General features: G+C 42.2%; 1 pseudogene; it reads left to right on the top strand.

The window, feature by feature from the left end:
- The first annotated feature begins 4,129 nt into the window (after positions 1 to 4,129).
- Positions 4,130 to 8,026, top strand: LOC136529493 (uncharacterized; annotated as a pseudogene).
- Positions 8,027 to 9,945: the final 1,919 nt, after the last annotated feature.

The following is a 9,945-nucleotide window of genomic DNA, read 5'->3' as shown; positions in this document are numbered from 1 at the left end:
ATATTTAGGATGAATTACTGATACAACGTTTGAATAATGATTACATAGTTAATAATAATCTAACTATCTTAACCGGGTCCAACAATGAGGGCCTCATCGTGATCACACCGGACGTAAGCAGGTTCCTGATAGCCCCTGTAGTCTTCTTCGTCCGTCACTGCATCGACACCGATAATCTTCCCTTTTTTTCTTCTAGAACTACTTTTAGCTTTGCTTTTGTCTTGTTGTCCCCTACATAGAATATTTGCATTACATCTTTTGCAAGGACGAAGGGGCCGTCTCTGTATGCGGTCTTGGTGAGATCAACGGTAGTGAACCCTTCTTTGTCGGTGGTGATTTCCTCGAGCCGGACCCACTAACAGCGAAAAAGAGCTGTCTTCAACCGACCGTAGTCTAGCTCCCATATCACCTCTATGAAACCATAGTACGTAGCCTGCACGTTGCCATTTTTGTCGTGAGCATCGAAATGAACACCACTGTTTTGGTATGTGCTCTTTCTATCTTGCTTTTTTGTGTAAAATGTAAATCCATTGATCTCATAACCTTGGTACTAAAGTAATGTACTCGAAGGTCCCTTGGCTAAGATATCCAGCTGATTACCCAACATTGTTCCAATCAAGCGGCATCATAACCAGCTGATAAATTCCTCCTTATGTTTTTTATCAAGCCAAGCCTGTGACCTGCTCAGATACAAAGTTTGCAGCGATTGCCTATGCTCGTCAATGTATGGCATCACATCCTCTGTTTGCTAGAGAATAGAGAATTGTGTCTGTCTGAAAGAAACAGGGTCGTCTACTATGATAGATTTCTCCCCGATCGTTCCTTTGCCACCTAGTCTTCCCTCATGATGATATTTTGAAACTCTGGCCCTATTGATGTCTAGATAATATGTGCAGAACTCAATGGCCTCCTTCGTTGACCATCCTTCAACCATGCCCCCTTCTTGCCTGAATCTATTCCTAACATACCTCCTGAAAACTTTCATCAACCTTTCAAAAGGGAACATTTGATGCAGGTACATTGGGCCAAGGGCTCTAATTTGGTCAATAAGATGAACGAGCAGATGTACTAAGATATCAAAGTAAGTCAATGGAAAATGCATCTCAAGCCTAACGAGAGTTTCATCTATGTCTCGTTGTAGCTGGTCCAACATGGACACATCAATGACCTTTTTTGAGATCGCGTTAAAGAACGAGCACAACTTTATGATTGGGGCGCTGACATTTGGGGAGAGGATACCACGCAGGGCAATAGGGAGCAACTGAGTCATAATGACATGACAGTCATGGGACTTTATACAGCCATAGTTGAACTTGAGTTTTCTCATGTTCACTAGCCTCTTCAGGTTCGCACAATAGCCCATCGGGGTTTTGAGTTCATTGAAGAAAGAAATAAATGCACGCTTTTCTTCTTTCTTCAAAGTCCATGATGCAACTGAAAGTTCAAACTGGCCATCCTCTAGCGCCACGGAATGCAGCTCCTTCCTAATTTCCAAGTGTTGCATATCCAGGCATGGGGCAAGTGAATCCTTCGATGTCCCCTCGGTGTCCATCAAGTGTTAAGCATGTTATCGTAAACATTTTTAGTAATGTGCATGGGATCAAGACGATGGCATACACTCAGCACTAGCCAGAAAGGTAGTTTCTAGAAAACTAACTTTTTCTTCTAGACGCTCCCATCATGCGCTGCTACTACATTGTGCCCTTTCCCAAAGACACCCTCTAGTTTTTTGACTTCTCAAAGTATCGCATGCCCGTCTCGATACTACTAGAAATGTGTTCATCAATGATGATTCAGTCGTGACGCTTACAAATTTCATCACAGAACAAGCGCTTTCTATGACGAAATTTCTAGCTTTGTCATAAGTAAAAAGTGATGGAGCTTTGGCACGAAGAATAATGACGAAAACAAAAGAATCGTCATAAAACAACAAAACTAAATCGTCATAGATCGTTTGGCTCGTGTACCACCTCGAGGACGTGGCACCGTGGTCCCACCAGTAGGTCCCACCTCGAGGATGTGGCGATGTGGTCCCAGCATTAGGTCCCAACCTCGAAGACATGGTGATGCGGTCCCACCAGTGGGTCTCAGCCTGAGGACATGGCGGCGAACAAGTGGGGCAGCGTGGCCCACATGGTCCAGCTGATCCTACATCCTTCCGCCTCCCTTTTTTTTGCCAAAAAATAGCGCACGTAGGGAAATTCGAACCCGCGACCTGTAGTTAGACATGTTGGTGCGTTACCACTGGAGCACTCACCGTTCTGTGATAAAGGCATGCATGTTTTTCTATTTGTAAACGTATAGCTAAGCAGTAAGTACAGAAGCCTTGGCCCAATAGCAACATCGCCCATTAGCAAGCCTATTAGCCCAATAGAAAATGATTTCCTGGCCGCTGGATGGATGTCGTTTTGTCTCCCAGATTGCTGCGATCCCAAGTCTCGACTCGATGTCTCCTATCGCCCTGATGCCCTATCGGCCACGTATCGCGTTGAGCGTGATGAACTGACCTGACGGCGGCGAGGCACCCAGACCCAGGCGAGGCGAGGCGCTGAGGCCCTAAAGTTAAATAGTAATCATTCGTATTTTTTTCAATTCATTCACAATCACAGCAAACTATATATATAGCGCTCGTGGGACAGAGCAGCGGCGGCGCGCGTGGGTCAGTGCACCAGCGTCAGCGATCGTGGGGTGGTCAGAGCAGCGCCGGCGATCGTGGGGCGAGGAGAGCAGCGGCGGGCAGCGGTGACTTGCGTGGGACAGGGCAGCGGCGGTTTGCGTGGGACAGAGGAGCGTCGGCGATCGTGGGACAGAGCAACGCCGGCGCGTGGGATAGAGCAGTACAAGGTTTGATTTGTTTTTGAATTTCTTTATATATATGCATGTGTTGGATGTGTTTTTGAATTTTGTTGAGTTTACTCTAATTTTAGGACTGAGTGCAAGGTTTATTTTACTCTCAAAACAGATGGATAGAAGCTGGATTTATGGGACACAATTCACACATGCATATGTGAAAGGAGTTGAAGAGTTCATGAAATTTGTTAGTGAAAGATACCCCGAAGACAGCCACATACTTTGTCTATGCAGCAAATGTCTTAATCAAAGTTTACGGCCTCAGGATGATGTAAATGACCATATACACATTTATGGAATGTCAGCTACATACACCAGGTGGATTCATCATGGGGAGTCGGTAGATACTGTAGTAGTTGAAAATTTGGAGCAGGAGGTCGAAGGAAGTGATCATGACTTTGGGATATATGTGGATGTGGCCGATGATGATTATGATGAGGATCACGGAGTACCAGAGATGATAGGAGATCTATATGATGCGGTAGAGGCTGATGGAGAACAACCAAGGTTTGCAAGACTCCTTGAAGATGCGAAGAAGTCACTTAGCCCGGGATCTAGCCATTCAAAATTCTCTTTTCTGGTGAGGATGTTGTATATCAAGTCTCGTTATCGAATTGGCAATACAGCATTTTCCACAATGCTGAAGTTGTTGTCATCAGGATACCCTAAGAGTGAGCTGCCAAAATCATATGATGAGGCCAAGAAATATCTTGGAGAACTGGGCCTTGGTTTCGAAAACATCCATGTGTGCAAGAACAATTGTGTGTTGTTTCAGAAGAGGTATTATAAAGAGAATGTGTGCAGTCTTTGATAAACAGATCCCGCAATGCCAAAAAAAAGACCACAACCTCTCGCGCCTCAAGGCGCCAAAACAATTTCCCTCATCAAAAAATTCTGCCAAAAACACTGGTATATTTACTCATTTCCCGCACTCATCACCTCCTTGGCCACTCATTCTCTCTTCCCCCCATTTCTCCAACCCTATCCACCACCGCCGGGACACAACCGTCGTCGACAAGCTACGTCCCCGCCCACGAGCTGCGTCCTCGCCGACATCAATCACCGCATCCCCCTCTCTCTCATCGCCCCATGCACCTATCTCGCCCCATCCACCTCTTTCTTGCCTCAACCTAACCCTGACCACCATCAGATTGTGGGTCGTCGCCGCACTAGATCTGCTTCCCCGTCGACTAGGGTTCACCGCACCAGGGTTGCTTCCCCTTTGACGACCACCGACGACGAGCACCTGGTCTACATCTGCAACCTAGCCACAACCGCAATGGTGGCAACATGGGGGCAAGGTAGGAAGCGACCTGCAGAACAAGAACAAGGTAAGTAAAACTCTTCTGTATTGATGAATTCTGTTGTATAATTCTATTGCCCTGGTATCTAGTTAGGGTTTGCTGACCATTCAGTCAAATTGTATTCTGAATCTTGGATCTGTAATCTATTTTGCACTTGTATTTGTCTGAAATAGAAGCAGCAGTGATGTTTTCTAAAAGCAATTGTAGTACAATTCTGAAAGTAGCTGTGACTCTTGACTTCAAATAGATTTTGGCGTGGTCTGTTTGACCATTTTAATGATCTGGATTTGGATGTAGCAGAGTGCATGCATGTGTGTTGATAGGAAAAGAGTAGTTCAGTACGAGCTATCTTCAAAATGTTCAGATAATTTAGAGTATTTGTGCTTCAGTACAAAAAAAGTTGTACCTCTTACCTCTGACCTATTACTTGTTGCCTATAACCTATCACCTCGTATCCCTTAGCTCTTCAGCAGGCACTACTAACTCCTACCTCTTATCTATCTAGCATCTAGTATTACTACCTCTTAGTACTTAGTTCACTCCTTTTTATTTTCTAATAGACACAATTTGCTTGTTTTTGTAAGAACCTCCAAAAACTGATTATGAGAGACTCCGGGATACACGCGTGGCGAACAATTTAAAGAAGATGCAAGAATTCGGCCTGATAAATCTATCTACTGAATTTAATAACTCTGTATCACAATCTGCATCAAAGAAGGGGGAAAATCAACAAACAAGAAAACAAATAGTGAAGATTCAGATTCATTGGAATATCTCCTTGAAGATGATGATCAAGGAGATAGTGATGATGATGACACTGAATCTGATGTGCAGCCACAACCCCTGGCAACTAAGGTGCTTCTTCTATCTTCAAAGTACTGGATGGGGAATATTTGTATTGCATTTGAATGTTTTTAATCTGTTCTTTAATATATGCCCTTGCGTTTAGATGCATCTTGTTTCTTGCATACCTGTTCTTTAATATATGGTGTTGCTTATTAATGCACATGACTTACTTGATTTTTTTTCCATAGTATCCTGCAGGGTATAGTTGGAAAGTCCTAGCTTCAAAGAAGAAGAAGATAGGTCCCACCATGGCGCCAGGAGTTAGGGCTAGTAAGAGAGTGAGGGCATCTCAAGGATCACAGGTGCAAACTCCTGAATCCCAAACAAGATCATCAAAAAGGCTTCAACCTTCAGTGAGAGATGGCCAGAATGTAGAGGATCCTACAGATGGTCATGATGAAATACCACCACAAAGGTCTTATACGGATGCAGAGGAAGGCAATGGAGCTGGTGGTCAGGACAATACAGCTACAGAGGAAGTCAGTGGAGCTGGTGCTCAAGACAGTACAGGTGCTGATGAAGACAATGTAGCTGGAGAGGAAGACACTGAAGGCAAGTTATAGTTTCTTTGTCATTCAAATATGTCATCTGTTTTGCTTATTTGCATGAAACTAAATCATTTTAATGCAAATTCTATTTTATAGCTCCTGCACAGCGAGCCCCAAGGAGACCTAGACCACCCACCAAGGGAACACAGCTGGACAGGATGACAAAAGCTATGGGAAGGAGAATGCCCATAGCTGTTGCTGAAGGCAAAAGAAGGCCTCATGAACCTATTCAAGCAGCCAAGTTTGCATCTGAGGCTGGTGTCATCATTCGGGATAAGGTTCCTGTCCTACCTCATTGGAAAGAATACAAGAGAGACAATCAATATTACAAAAACTTTGTGGGAAAGCTCTCTGTAAGTGCATTACTGTTTCTATGGTTAACATGTATATCTATTTAACCTAAATTGACTAACTAAATATGGAATTGTCATATGACTAGGGGCGCTTGGCCATTCACCCTGACGACAAGCCAACAAGGGAAGCTTGCACCGATATGCTGCGCTCTGGGGTGCGACAAATGCGTTATCGGCTCAAGAATAAATACTTCAATGGTGTACTTGCAAATGAGATTAGGTCAACTTCTCTAGTTGCATGCATGACTGATGAACAGTGGAAGGCACTAGTTGCAAAGTGGTTTGATCCAAAAAACATGGTATGGGTACCTTCTCATATATTCTTTCTCATTCAGTTTCCAAAGGATCTTCTCATTTTAAACATATCATCTCATCAATCCTTCTTGCTATACCCAGGCCCTTCAATGAAAAGCAGTGTAACACATAAATATTTTCAAACATAAAGATTCCCTAAGCTCCTAAATTGGAGCAATTAGCAGAATGTACTTGGGAAAAAAGGTTGGTCATATATATCCTGCAAACAAAAAGGATTACAAATATGCCCTTAAATATCAGTCCATTCATCAAAGGATAGAATAACATATTCTAAAGGACAAAATCATGAACAGAACAATAGAAAGGCAGTTCATGGTGAGCATTCAGACAATTTGAGATGTACATTTCATAGAAGTTGTATAGGGGCATAAAAGAGTAGACAACTCTGCAGGAGTTGAAAAATTACCATCTTACTGTTTTTCACATAAATAGGTATCTTGTCATATATTCTTTCTCAATCAGTTTCCAAAGGATCTTCTCATTTTAAACCTATGATCTCATCTGACATGTTCATTATCTTGTAGGAATCAAGTGAAAAGAACAAGCAGAATCGCCGTAAAGTCAAGTATCATCAAGCTACGGGTTCTCGCAGCTATGTGGCACACTTACATGCATATGTAAGTAAAGAGCACCCTGTACATATTTGCACTAAACAACTTATTTTGCATTTCATCTAAGAAAACTTTGCTGTAATTGATTATCTATGAAACAGAAGAAGAAGAAAAACAATGCAGAACCAAGCACAGAACAAAATGAAGAACTTGATGCGGTGGAGGCCTTCAAGACCTGCCATACCAGCTCCAAACATGGTCTGACTGAACTAGCAAGAGAAGCAGTTATAAGTCACGACATCTGTTTTGCTGTGCCAACAACTATTCATTAATTGGATAATATGTCTTGTTTCAAACATTTTGTATTCTGTCTTTTGCTCAAAACTGGTCATAATCCAATATAGCTAGACATACTTGCTAAATAATAATCCTATGTTGTTGACTTCTACTTGTATTCAGTTACCTGACAACAAATAAATGACTCATGATTGCATACCTATTTGGCATCAGTTTCTGTCAATGTAGCATATGTTTTTATTTTTTAAAATACATCTTGTGTGATATTTCCTCCTCAAATTAATGCAATAAGTATCAACTAATGATGCGTCATTGCTGTTTCAGTCAAATATGGAAGCTTTGAGGACAGAACCTGTTGCTGAAGGTGAGACAACAGTGTCCAGTGTGCAGGTTGTGTCCCAGGTGCTCTCGCAAAACAACTCAAACCTTTTCCTAAAGAGTGTTGGCATCAAACCAGTGCCATCCTCCAAATCATCATCATCAAATGAAAGCGAGCTTCGGGAGCAACTAGTAGCTGAAGCTACGGCTGCTGTACAAGGTGAAATCGATGAACTCAGGAAGAGAAGTGAAGAAGCTGAGGAAAAGCTGGCGAGGACACAAAAGGAGATGGAGGAGTACAAGAAGCTGACAGAGATAAACAACAAGGCAATGGAGGAGAATAATGTGCTGCTCAAGCGTATCTTGGCCATCAACAATGCTTCTTCGACATGAGCGCTGCTCGTAGCTGCTGGTTCATTAAGTAAGGGGTCTGCTGGTGATTTTGTTTATGTAGTAACTTATGTTGCTGGTGGTTGGCAACTTTTTATTATTTCCTATGATGTTAATGTGAACTGAGATAAAACTAGTAGTTCAAATGTGATGTCTAGTGAGTTATGTGAACCGAGTTTAGAATTGTTGATTAAGTTGTTGGTCATTGGAATACTGGATCTGTTAATTTATGGAAGCTTTTGGTCATTCCAGTATTATTTGCATTCTGTAATGAAATCAGCATGTGCACTTGTGATGAATTATCTGACCTTTCTATAACGATTTGGTAATTGATTCTGTGACGAATTTCTATTTACTTCAGTGACGAAAATGAGAACCTATCACAGCAAGCCTCGTGGCCCAATAAAAAGTGGACACGTGGACCATCCACATCACTGGCCACGTCAGCTGCCACGTGGTCGGACACGTCACCTGCAATGTGGACGCACCACATGGACAAGACACGTCAGCTGCCAGCATGGCAGACGACGTCTGGCCGCCTAACAGATGGCAAGTCATGACGAAAAAGGGGCTATATCAATGATGAAAATAGATCGTCATAGAAAGAATACACTTCTATGACGACGGCCATTTCGTCATAGAACAAATGCACATCTATGACAAAAATACACGTTTCATCACGGTAGGTAAAATATGACGCGCATTCAATGACGAATACCATATCGTCACAACTTCGTCATAAAATAATATATGTGACGATTTTGGAGTCTTTAGTGACGAAAGAAGAGCATCATTGATGTACACATCCCTAGTAGTGTTTGGAGGTAAGCGTTTCTCAATAGTCCCATCAAAATATTTTATGTTCCTATGGTAGGGATGATCCTTAGGTAGGAATCTATGGTGTCCCATATAAATTATCTTTAAGTTCTTTGGCAGATATACCGCATCGGTGTCGTCCAAGCACTTGAGACATCCAGTATAGCCTTTTGTCTTCTCTCTGGACAAGCAACCTCGACCTGGCAAGTTGGTGATTGTAGTGATAAGTACTACCTTGATCATGACATATTTCTTTTTGTACTCATCCCAAACATCCTCCACACCCTTTTCAAACATCTCTACTAGTTCATCGATCACTGGTTCCAGAAACACATCGATGTCATTCCTATGTTGTCTTGGCCCTTGAATAAGTAGTGGCATTTGGATGTATGACTGCTTCATATAGAGCCAAGGTGGAAGGTTGTATATACAGAGCATCACTGGCCAGGTGTTATGATTGCTTCTAACCTGGTCGAAAGGATTTATCTCATCTGTGCTCAAACCAAACCAAATGTGTCTTACCTCTCCACCGATGTTCTTATAGAACATAGTATTGACTGTTCTCCAGTCCTTTCTATCGGCAGGGTGCCTCATCATTATATCTTTCTTACGCTATTCGCCATGCCAGCGCAACAGCTTAGCTGAGTTTGCACATGCAAATAGCCTATGCACCCAAGGAGCTATAGGGATACCAAACGACCTTCACGGGACCTCATCTGGTCTTGGTACCCTCATCTGACTGCCCTTCATTGTACCGTGGAGCTTCACACTTGGGGCACGCATCAAAGTCTTTGTATTCGTCTCGACGGTACAATATGCAATTATGGGAACACGCATGGATTTTTTCAACCTCGAGGCCGATGGGGCAGATCATTTGCTTGGCCAGGTATGTCTTTTTTGGCAACTCATTTTTTCTGGGAGCATTTTCCGTTTGGGACCCATACATCCACTCTCGATCCATCTCTGCACAACAAAATATTGAGACAGTAATTACAGAGAAATTAATAACTAGTGGAGCTTCATGAACAACAATTGTTGCATAAAACAACAATTTATTCTACACTTATTTAATTTAGTCACCCTATTTTTGGAAAACATTATTGTACACTAATTATTGGAATATTAAAATTGGTAGCCTCGGCCATATAAATTGAAAATAGTAGCACCATTAAAAAACCAATTATTTCACAATAATAAAGAACAATTATTCTACTCCATGCTACATAAAAATGGAGACACTAATTAAAAAAACATTAAAATTGGAGATATGATCATGAACAACAATGTAGCTCCAAACAATGTGTTGGTAGGTGACACATGGATTAATTTGCTCACCAAAATTATAAAAGAATCTACT

Source organism: Miscanthus floridulus, chromosome 19 (assembly GCF_019320115.1).
Source record: "Miscanthus floridulus cultivar M001 chromosome 19, ASM1932011v1, whole genome shotgun sequence".
NCBI classification, from domain to species: Eukaryota; Viridiplantae; Streptophyta; class Magnoliopsida; order Poales; family Poaceae; genus Miscanthus; species Miscanthus floridulus.
This window is presented reverse-complemented; position numbering and strand designations above follow the sequence as displayed.